This window comes from Heterocephalus glaber, unplaced genomic scaffold, assembly GCF_053883595.1.
Source record: "Heterocephalus glaber isolate CG9 unplaced genomic scaffold, H.glaber_assembly_v1.0 deba00000281, whole genome shotgun sequence".
Classification (NCBI taxonomy): Eukaryota; Metazoa; Chordata; class Mammalia; order Rodentia; family Bathyergidae; genus Heterocephalus; species Heterocephalus glaber.
Window position 1 is genome coordinate 8786075 of NW_028258139.1, and position 12475 is coordinate 8798549.

The 12475-nt window shown below is 33.5% G+C and overlaps 1 protein-coding gene across 25 annotated transcripts in view; it reads left to right on the forward strand.

The window, feature by feature from the left end:
- Positions 1 to 12475, forward strand: part of Wnk1 (WNK lysine deficient protein kinase 1) — a 135276-nt gene that overhangs the window by 70546 nt on the left and 52255 nt on the right. The gene's annotated exons all lie outside the window — the stretch shown is intronic.

Below are 12475 nucleotides of genomic sequence, written 5' to 3' on the forward strand. Positions count from 1 at the left end.
CTGTCTTCCATATTTCTGTTAAAAATTTTTATCTTAGAGTATGTCAACAATGTGAAAATAATTTTTTCTTTTTTACTTCCATTCACAAGTCATGTACAGTGTAGTTTTCCAGAATCTGTATGATACACAGTATTACAAAAGAGGAAAGGCAAAAGATGTGAGAATCCATTTGTCTTCTGTTAAACCATATATTAAAAACATGGCAACAAAATTTTGAATTTAAAAATTTTAACTATTATATGGTATTAACATAGGTTTGTTATAAATTTTAATGAATTAATAAATACTTTTAGATATTCTCAGTTTTACTTCTAATGTAGTAAATCTCAACAGATGTAACACATACAAACAAGGCTGATGGTCCTCAATAATTTTGAGTGCAAAGGAATCTTAAAAGTCTGAGAACCATTGTTCAGAAAGCTTAGACAAAATTTAGGGTAAACTCTGTCACAAGGACTATGTAGTACTGTATATCTTACATTACATTAGATGATACCTAGCATCTCCTTAACCCATTCTTAGTGAGTAAAGCAGTTTCATTGAATTTTGACATATTAAAAGTTGTGACTATTAATTACTTAGATTTTGAACTGATCAGAGTGGAAATTTGGTATTTTTAAAAAACTGATGAAAAACATTTTGTTTTAGGTACACTAGTTTTACATCTTCACAAAGGGTTGGACAAAATCTTTATAATCAAAGATTTATTATAATCATTGATTACACTTGTGATGGAATATTCCTTGAATGTCTTCTTTGTGTATTTGTGAGTCTTCTGTGTGTGATTTGGGTGGAGCTTCCAAGAGTTCGTTTATTTAATTCAACATGAATGTTAAGAAGTAAGATCTTCATAATCAATAAAAATAATAGCCACTGTTTGCATAGAAAGCAGCATTACTCTCAAGTTATTTCTGAATTTATTTATTTAATTTTTTGAGATAGAGTCTTGCTGTGTAGTTCAATCTGGCCTTGAACTCACTGTGGAACAGGCTATCTCAAACTCGAGGTCACCCTCTTGCCTCGGCCTTCTGAGTGCCAGAATTACAAGTGTGCACCATCACACCTAGCTTAACAACCTCCTTTCAATACCCACCCATCTTGTCTCACCGCAGAATTCATGATAGGATTCTAATCCATGAAGCACTGATTCTCACTTGGCCTAGATGGGATCAAAAGAAATGAATTTTATAAAGTCTTCATGTCATTCTATTAAGTACCATAATCATAATTTTAGTTTTGGCTTTTGAACATCAGTCTGGTAATCTGCTTTGCCTGTAAGAGTTCTATACTTTTATTCCCAGTTCAATTTTCTTAATATTTTCCCATCTTCTCCCAATAATTTACATTTTCCTTTTTTTTTTGGTTCATTATTGAACCCAACAAGAATTCAGTCATTCTTGTTGACTGAAATTACAACTAGATACAAAAAGCAGTCTGACATTTTATTAAAATAAGTGACCAAGTAATGAGAGAAAATATAAGCTAATAGATTCAAGGATAAGGGAAAAGGTACCAAAAGTTGCTATGGATCAGAGTTGATTTAAGATGACTATGTTATGAGTGACATTACTAAATAGTAAAACATTTTTATTATGTGACTTTAGGCAAATCACTTCTAAGCCTTAATTTCCTTATATAGATATGATAGTCATTATTGCCAGATTTACTAAGATTGTTGTGAAAAACAAATGCATTGAAATTGTATAAGAAAATGCATTTGAAAAAAATAAGTTTAAGGCTCAGATACATTACATCCAAAATCTTTCATTTTAAAATTTCATTTGGGGGCTGGGGATTTAGCTCAGTGGTTTCGCTACCTGCTGTGCAAGTGCAAGGACCCAAGTTTGATCCCTGGTACCCCCAAAAAATAAAATAAAATTTCATTTGATTTATTCCCTAACTTTTCATTAAAATAGTAAATATATGAGATTATTTCATGTACAAATGACTGACTAGTAAAAATTGAAAGTATAAATCTGATTGGATGGTCAAGTTATAGCCTTTCTTAATTTTTTTTTTTTTTGTGTGTGTGTGGTACAGGGGATCGAACTCAGGACCTTGTGCTTGTGAGGCACGGGTGGTTCTACTGAGCTACATCTCAGGCCCCTTTCTCTTTTTTGTTTTTTTTTAAAATATATATATTTATTGGTACATTTTAGGTATAAAATACATTTACATTTATCATTGGATGTTTGTCCAGAACATGATGCATCTTAGTTTTAATTTTTTCTCCCGTTACCTGTGCACCCTTCACCCCCTCCACCCTTCCCTATCTACACAGAGTTTGATTCCATTTTTTTTTCCTCATAATTTTTTTCTTTCCGGGCCCCTTTCTTAATATTCTTAAAGAGTTCTTTGTCCAGTGAATTTTCTTTTCGAAGTGTGTTAGATGTTTTGTGCTTTTTATTTTTATTAAATCTTAGAGGATCTTTGAGGATTTGATTTGCTGTCTATATGGCATAATGTGCCAGGTCAGAGTCTTGGTTAAGAACAATTTTTTTATTGTATATGCATAATAAAATTTTATTCATGTTTTCAACAGCTTTATTAAACTGGTTCATATGCCATCTAATTTGTCCATTTCAAATGTACAGTTCAGTGTGAGGTTTTGTGTGTGTGTGTGTGTCTTTTAAAGACAGGATCTCCCTATGTAGTTCCAAGTTGGCTATGACCTCACTATGTAGTCCAGTGGCCTCAAACCCCCAGTGATCCTCCTTTCTCAGCTTCCTGAGTGCTGGGATTACAGGCATGCACCCCATGCCCTGCTAGTTCAGTGTTTTTAATACACTCATAGAATATTATATGTAGCCATTACCACAGTTTTAAGAATACTTTGATCACCTGAAAAAGAAATCCTGTACCATTAAGCTATTACTCATACCCAAATCCCTCTAGCCAAAAGCAACCACTAATCTGTTTTTATCTCTATAGATGTTCCTATTTTGGATATTTTATATAAATGGAATCATACAGTATATGAACTATATTGTGACCACCTTCTTTTGCTTAGCATGTTTTTAAGGTTCTTTCATGTTATCGTGTGTTCATATTTCATTCCCTCACCCCCTTGCCATACTGCAGATCAAATTTAGGGCCTTGTGCATGCTAAGCAAGTATTCCACCATTAATTGAGCTGTAGTCCTAGTCTTTTCATTCCTTTTTAGGGCCGAGTAATACTTATTTGTGAGTACACATCAGTTTGTTTAGTCATTCATCCATTATTAAATATTTGGACTGTTTCCATGCTTTGGCTATTGTGAATAGACTTGCTAAACATATTCATGTCACCAGGGATTTAGTTCAGTGGTTCTGCGGCCTGCCTCACAAGCTCAAGGACCCGAGTTCGATCCCCGGTACCAAAAAAAAAAATCCACATAAACATTCATGTACAAGTTTTTTATTGAGCATCTGCTTTTTGTTCTCTCTGGTATATATCTGTTGAAGTGGAATTACTAGATGATGTGCTCTTGTGCATAATCATTTCAGGAGCTGTTTTCCAAATGACTATACCATTTTACATTATCACCAACAAGGTGAGAGGATTCTGATCTCCCATTATCTTTACCAACACTTGTCATTACCTAATTTTTGATTCTAGCCATCTAAGTAGGTTTGAATTGGTATCTCAGTATGGTTTTTGAATTTCATTTCCCTGCTCACTGAACATCTTTATCATATACTTGTTTACTGTATATCTTCCTTTTATTTGGAAAAATGCCTATTCAGATCCTTTGCTCATTTTTAATTAGATTTTTATCTTTTTCTTATTGAGTTCTCTTTGAATATTCTAAATACAAATTCCTTATCAGATAAAAGATTTGTTATTATTTTCTCCCATTCTCCCATGGGTTTTCTTTTCTTAATATTGTCAGTTTAATAATATCCTTTGAGGGCCAGGGATCTAGCTCAGTGGTTCCAGCGCCTGCCTCTCAAGCACAAGGTCCAGAGTTGGATCCCCAGTACCAAAAAAAAATGTCCTTTGAAACACAGAAGTTTTTAATTGTAATGAAATCGAATGTATCTATTTATTGTTTATGTGTGCTTTTGGTGTCATGTCTAAGAATCCACTGCCAAATCTGTTTTCAAGATTACTCCTATGTTTTCTTCTAAGAGTTTTAGTTTTTGTTGTTGTTGTTTTGGGGTTTTTTTGAGGCAAGGTCTCCCTGTGTAGTTCAGGCTGGTCTTGAACTCACTATGTACTCACAGCGATTCTCCTGCCTCAGCCTCCCTAGTACTGGGATTGCAAGCATGTGCCACCACACCCAGCTAAGTTCTAGTTCTTAAAACTAGGCCTTTGTTTCATTTCCAGTTAGTTTTTGAGTATGAGATCAGGATCCAACTTTATCCAGTTGTCCCAGCACCATTTGCTGAAAGGACAAGTTTTCTTTGAATGGTCTTGCATCCCTGCTGAAAATCAGTTGCCCATACATACATGGGTTTATTTCTGAAATCTCAATTCTCTTTCATAGATCTGTATGTCTTGATTGTCAAATATGTGAATTAAATAATTTATCATGTAATGTTATGATACATCAAACTTACCTCACCAAATCTATGCACATTGGCTGATTTTTACCTAATTTGGGGGGAAGGATTGGGAATAGGGATGTGGAGGGACAAGGAAATTACATGCCTTTCAAATTTAAATTTGTTTGCCCAATATTTAAACACAGATATTAGGTTACTTTCCTAGAGTTATCATAACAAAGTTCCATAAATTGAGTGGCTTTAAACAACAGAAATTTTTTGTCTTATGATTCTGGAGGCCAGAAGTCCAAAACAAAGGATTCAGTATGGTCATGGTCCATCTAAAACATGTAGGAAAGAATCTTTTCTTTCTTCTTCCTGGTCTTTACTAGTTTGCTCCCAATCCTTAGTGAGCATTCCTTGGCTTGTAACCATAGTGCTTCAATATCTGTCATCTCATGGAATTCTCCCCTCAAGTTATTGTGTTTCTTCTATTCTCAGAAGTTCATCAGTCATTGGGTTAAATTCCCACTTACGCCCAATGACCTCATCTTAACTAATTTATCTGAATTTAACCTCTGCCATAATCCTATTTCCACATAAAGTCACATTAAGGTATTAGCCGCTGGTTAGAACCATAACATACTTTCTGGAGAACACAGTTCAATTCTTTGGCTCTTCATGTGTTAACTCATCAAATATTCAAGTGTTTCTATGTTCCATATTTTTTTCTAGATCCTTGGTATCAGATATTATTATTGAAGAATACACAATTATTCTAGGGATAGCTACTTAACAAAAGTACACTGGAGTGGTACCTTACTGAGTTTGGAGAGGTTAGAGAAATGGCATTAAAGGAGCATGGGGGCTAGGTGTTGCATGTATAAGATCTATAATTTTATTTGTCTACTGAGTTTGGAAGTAGGAAAAGGAAGAGGTAAAAGGTTAGGGAGGAAAGTTTAGACTTCATTAGAGTACACTGGTAGAACTATTGTCATGCCTTTTAAGTAGGTGTCACACAATCGTACTTAAAAATTTAGAAAGTTTATTCTAGCTTTATAGTGGAGAATGAATTCAAGGAAACTAAAAGCAGGAACCCCAGTTAAAAGGTTGTCACAGTAATTTATTTCTTGAATAGTTCTCTTCCACTGAAATGCTCTGGTAAGGTTAGTTGCTGCTCTTCCTTCTCTCCTAAATTTGAGTATTTTCCATTTTGCTAGGTGAAAATACCGTAGGTGTGTTCAAAAAACTGGATGATTCGCCTATACTGAGTGGGAAATTACCTCCTTAATTACCTAGTAGAACTGTCAGCAGACTTTTTCATGGGATTAGAGTACTGCAGTTTTAGATTAATAATTTGCAGACTTTTATCTAATGTGCACTCATGTACAGATTATTAAAAGTTTTAAAATAACTGAGTAATCAGTATTTGATCAATCATTGTCTTGATTTTTTATTAAAATGTATATTTCTAATCATATTTTTTTAAAGCTGAGAGAACTGATTGAATGTTTATTTTCATGAAGATATTTTTTAAGATAAAGCTTCATAATGGCCTGTAAACGTTGCATATATATGTAGTTTGATACATATTGTTGCATTTGAAAATCTTGTGTATTGTAACTGGTTTTATACAAAATACTGAATAGTGGCAGTTGTGAAATTACAATTGTAATTAAAAGTATTAACTAAGCAAAAAGAAAACTTTAGAACTATAAAACTTACATTTTGTTTTGTTTTGACACAAGGTCTCGATATGTATAGTTCAGGCAGGCCTTGAACTAACTCACTATGTAGCTGAGGCTGACCTTGAACTCAGAAGATTCTCTTGCCTTAGCAGGAATTATAAGCATATGCCACTCACTGTGCCTGGCTTAAATTTACAAGAAAAAAAAAAAGGGCTCTTAACAGAAAATAGTGATAACTCTTGCTTTAAACACATGACCAGAATTTTGTTAAAACACACAACCACATTTTTTTCCCTGGTAAATTCTGTACATAATCTCTAATCTTAAAAAAGTGGCGGTGATTTTTTTTTTTTACTAGAATTAGAATGCATTGCTTGCAGTTCCAGTTAATCTGGAGGCTCAGTCAAGATTACAAATTTAAGACCAGCTGGGTAACTTAGTAAGACCCTGTCTCAAAATTAAAAACTGAAAAAGAGCTGGGGATGTATCTCAGTGTTAGAATGCCCTAGATTCACTCCCCAGGACCACTCCTCCCCACCCAAAAAAGACACGAGAATTATTAGCTATGAAAATCTGTAGGTAATCCCTCTTTAAGAGTAGAACTCTATCCAATCATCTGTCAATGGGAATACAGGTTGCTTCCAGGAGTTAGCTATTGTGAATTGTGCTGCTATAAACATTGGTATGCATGTATTGCTGAGTATGATGTCTTAAGCTCTTTGGGGAAGATAATCTAGCAGGGAGATAGCTGGGTCATATGGAGTTTCTATGAGAAATGTCTGTACTGATTTCCATAATCATATTAGTTTACATTCCCACCAACAATGGAGGGTTCCTTTTTCAGCACAGCCTTGCCAGCATTTGTTATTTTTTGATTTCTTTATGATAGCCATTCTTACTCCTCTCTGGAGTAAGAGGAAATCCTAGCATTGCTTTAATTTGCATTTCTCTAATGGTCAGTGATGTTGAACTTTTTTTTTTTTTCATATATTTGTTGTACTTCATCTGTGAGGGATCTGTTCATTTCACTTACTCATTTCTTGACTTGGTCTTTTATTTTAGGTGGTCTAATTTTTTTGAGTTCTTCATATTATTCTAGGTATTAGTCTTCTGAATAGTAGTTGGCACATTTTTTCCCCATTCTGTAGGTTGTCTGTTCACTCTACTAATTGATTGCCTTGCTGTACAGAAGCTTTTCAGTTTGATGTAATCCTATGTGTTGATTCTTGCTGTTATTTCTTGGACAATTGCAATTCTGTTTAGAAAATCTTTTCCTACACCTATGGTTTCAAGTGTTTTACCTATTTTATCTGGAAGCAGCCTGTGTACTTGTCAACAGATGATTGAATAAAGAAAATGTGGTATCTATATATAGTGGAATACTACTCAGCTATAAAGAAGGGCAAATTCAACACATTTGTAGGAAAATGGATACACATGGAAAATATAATGTTGAGTGAAATAAACCAGACACACAGGCTTAAATATACCATATGGTATCTCTCATTTGAGTAAGGCAAAGTACAAAGAGATAAATACAGGGTGGATAGAAGGAGACAAGGGGATAAATCTCTTGCAAACAAGAGGTACAAGAGATCAAGGACGAGACTGTAAGTTATTGGGAAGGCTTATAGGTAAAGGCTTGACATTCTGTCCACTGAGATTTCTTAAGATGGAATTACGACAGCTATCAAACATAAGTGATTTCGCTTGGTGGCTCAACTGTTTGATATCAGAAACACTTGACATTCTTAAAAATTACTGAGGGCCCCACAAGACTTTTGTTTTCTTATGTTTTACCTACTTTACCATCTAGAAATTAAAACAATTTTAAAAAGTATTTGTTAATTGAAAAATCACAAATCCAGGATATATTAGTATCTGACATTTTTGTGAAAAATAACTTTGTCAAAGCTAATTTTAAAATTTTAATGAAAAGAACAGCATTTTGACATTTTTGCAAATCTAATGCTGATCTAAAAGAAGATAGCTGTATTCTTGTATTTGCTTCTGCATTCAGTCTGTTAGAATGTGTGTTTTTGGAGTACAGTAAGTCTCTGACTTATGAATATTTGAATTGCAAACTTCCACAGGTGTGGTGTATGAGACACTTTGTTGGCTTACGAATGAATCCAGCTTACACTTCTCCTGGAATGGAACAGCAGATTTGACATCTCAGAGCATTTATATTTAATGTAAAATTTTGGTCCAGACCTATTCAATCAAAATATGCATTTTACAAACTTAAGTGTGATTCATATATGCATTTTAAAGTTTGAGAATTATAAGCTGAGTAAATGATCCTTTGTGGTCCCTTTCAGGTTTTTTGTAAGCAAAAAGTAGAATATATATTGTCATACCAAAATGTTAATAATTGTGTAGCCATTCGTGGAACCTTTTGCTAGCATTATGAGTAACTAGATTGACTATTAGCATTTATATAACTTGCATTTTTTCCTGCCTTACTCAGTTGTTACTTTTTTTAAAAAGTACTTGTTAGGTATTGCTGTTATTATCATTAACATCATTATGATATGTTTAGTAATGAAATTAAGTTGTCTCTATTCTCTTAACTAGTAGCATTCAGCACATTGCATCAGATTAAATTTGTTTAATGAATTTCACATAAAGTCAGCCTTTAAATGAGCTAATATTTATTTATAATCTCTTCAGTCACCTTGCAAAGTGCTTTACAGGTACTATCTTATTTTAACTTTTATATTATGGATAAATAGATAAGGAGATAGAATGTAACCATTTAGCCTAAGGACATACAAGAGATAATAGAGGCAGAAATCAAGGAACTTTGACATAGCATTAATACAAACCTTAAAATTTTTACCCTTGGCTTACTCTTTTTAAACATTTTTTCTAGACCTTAAAGGAAAAACTGAGGAAAAAGTTTAGGGTTTATGAGTAACATACAGTATGTGTTAAGAATGGTATTGTAGTTTCGGGCTTCATGTGATTCTTGTCTAACATACAAAAAAAATCCCAGTTACATGCTATACTTGTGATCTGACCTTGTTATCTTGAAAATCTATGCCATTGGTAGTGAGAAGATCCAAGTAAAAACAAGAATATGTGTAGCATAAGTGTCTGCTACTGAAAGAATAAAAACTATAGCACATAATGCCATCAACTTTTTATATGAAGGTGAGTGCACTTGAGATTGGCGCAATACCCAGGATTTCATGTACCAAGAGAGTAATGAGCCTTGGGGAGTCATGAGGCAAGCTAATTTCCTTTGATAGAGCCAGCTCAATTTGGTAGGGCATTTAAACAGCCTTGTTTTCCAATGTGATCAGAAGGTATGTTCAAATTCCTGTAAACTAATGGTTCATTCAGTAAGAATCTGGCTGAATCCAGCCCTATAGCAGCCAAGTTAGAAATAAAGGGGATTTTTAATTACTTTGTTTGTGTAATTTGACTTTATCACTGATCCCATTAGCCTTTGGATTGCAAGGTTTGAACATTCTGTCTGGGAAAAACAGAATGAAAGCCATTAAGGCAAAATTCCTTTTAGTTTTTATATAACAGATTGCAATTCACTTTTTTGTTTTTTTGGTAAGGAACTAGTAAGACTGATTCCTGGTTAGACAGGGTTTGAAATGAGGAAAACTTTGTATTTATTTCTTTAGCACTTAGTTTTTTGGTTTTGTGCTATCCTAGAAAAAAAATTCTCCTGTAATTTGTTGGAGTATTCTTTTTAAATAAATTTTGTGGCTGTATCTGTCCAATAAATTTGGATTGTAAATATAAAGGAAAATTTGATGTATCATGGACTGTCTCTTAGGAACATTTTGCATGAAATTCAGAAGCATTCTGTTACTCTACAGTGATTTAAAATTAAAGGTGACATGGGATATCAATTCCAAATGTTTAAGATGTTAAAGAACAGTTGTGAAATTCTTATTTCAGAATTCCCGAGAAAGCTGATTTTATTCATCAATCCTGATTGACCTTTAATTTACAAGACAGTAGACTATAGAAAAAAAACTGATAGACTATAGGATTGTTTCCATATTTAAATACATGTCAACAGTACTGAGTTTTCCTGTATCTTGGAAATAACCCACATATTGAATGCTAAGAGTCATACTTTGTATTGCTGCATTCTAGAGTGGACTATATGATTTGAGGTATACCCTAAAATATAGGACTCAATTCGCTAAAAAAAAGGAGGGAATTGAAAGAGTATTTTTGTCAATAGAAATGTGCATTAAGTATTCAGTGAAATGCTGCCTATCCAGCAACAGGGAATGTTTTTCCATTTTCTGATATCCTCTTCGCTTCCTTTTTTCCAGAGTATGTACTATAGTTTTCACTAGACATGTCTCAAAAGAAAGTGTACATATGGCCCATAAGTACATGAAAAAATGTTCAGCATTTTTGGCCATTAGAGAAATGCAAATCAAAATGCAGATTCCATCTTAGTCCAATAAGAATGGCTATCATCAAGGACTCAAAAAACAACAAATGCTGAGGAGCTGTGGGGAGAAAGGAACCCTTCTACATTGTTGGTGGGAAAGTGAACTAGTATAATCACTATAGAAATCAGTATGAAGATGCCTCAAAAAACTAGTAATAGAAATTTCATTTGATCCAGCTATATCTCCTAGTTGTCTCCCCTAAAGAGTTAAAGTCATCATATTGGTGGTACATGCATAATCCATGTTTATAGCAGCACAGTTCACACTAGTTAAATTGTGGGAGTGGTCTATATGTCTATCAGCAGATGAATGGGTAAAGAAAATGTGGATTAAATACACTATGGAATATTAGCCATAAAGAAAGATAAATTTGGGTCATTTGTAGGAAAATGGGTGAATCTTGAGACCATAATGCTAAATGAAATGAACAGACACAGAATGTTAAATATTGCACGTTTTCTCTTACAAGAGAAACCCAAAATATAAATAAAGAGCAAAACAAAGGAGAGATAGTATGAAACAAGGACTTTTTGGAGATGGGAAAGGGATCTGGAGAAGGAGATAGAGGAAAGAGTATGGAAAAGGGAAGTAAAAATGAGCAAGATGTCATATGTATATGTACCAATTCCCCCAAATGAATGCATTTATTAGGTATTGCAAACAATAAAAATAATAAATTTCAAAAGAGATGAGATGTTAATAACCAGGAATTTGTTGGTCACAGTTTTAATACATAAATAAATAAATAAATAAAACCAAAACCCAACAACAGTGATTTCGAGAGGTCACAAAGAAGCCAGTAAAAGAGCTTTGACTGGTGGAGGAACAATAGGAATACTAGTAGCAGAACAGTATGCCATCTGTTTTGAACATTCATCTTTGTTTCAGGAGTTCATAGACAATACTCATTCTTAAATATTGTGATAGAAGCAACATCTAAGAATGACTAAGGATTCTATTCTGGACCGTCAAAATATTAATGATGTCATTGAAAGAAATGGGACAAACTCAGAGAAAGGCTCTGACTTTGAAAAAGGAATTAGTTTAGACATATAAACTTATCTATATGTGAATGGTATTTTTATTGTATATATTGAACACTAAATTTATAGAAAAGGTTGCAGTAAAACAGAACCTAGTTATTTGTCTCAACGTCATACTTTTGTTAAAAAAAAAAATTACACCAATTTGGTTTTGGTTAGTTCTTGCCTGGTAGAATTTTAACCTACCCACATCTTTAATACGAGCCAGGAACATCTTTAATATAAGCCAAGACATCTGTTTTCTAGCTCTTTGATTTAGCCAAACCTAGTCCCTAGCAGATTTCTTCATACACTTAAGTTAAAGATAATGGTGTCTTTCTGTAGCACACATTGCTATACTTCTGCCCAACAACTGACATCTTAGACTACTTAGTAATGATGAACTGTGTTGAACCAGAGATTAATGGCAACTACTCTGAAATAGCCTATTAGGATTGGTGTATTTCTAACATTTGGAGTAGAAGTATTCCTACTAAGTAGCTTCCAAACACTTATCTTATGGTACTGTTAGTGATTGAAGCCTTAGTATCCACAGTTTTGATTGGGACTCAAGCTTAATTACAAAGAACAGAATTTCCTTTTGTTATGCATCGTAATTGTGCAATGAGCATTGCTTTTTCTACTTCTTTCTTAATGCCACAAAGAAAAACCATACCTGAATTACTAAACTCAAAGTAGTTTTTATTTGGCCCCGTGAGATCTCCCTAGCAAGTGGAAATGTCTTCATGATTGTTGAGACTTTTAATAGAAGTTAAAAGAAATAAAAAATTTCTTACCACTTTTATATGCTAATTCTCAGCTGTTTATTTTTTAAATATACTCTGAATGATAAGACTGTTCACTT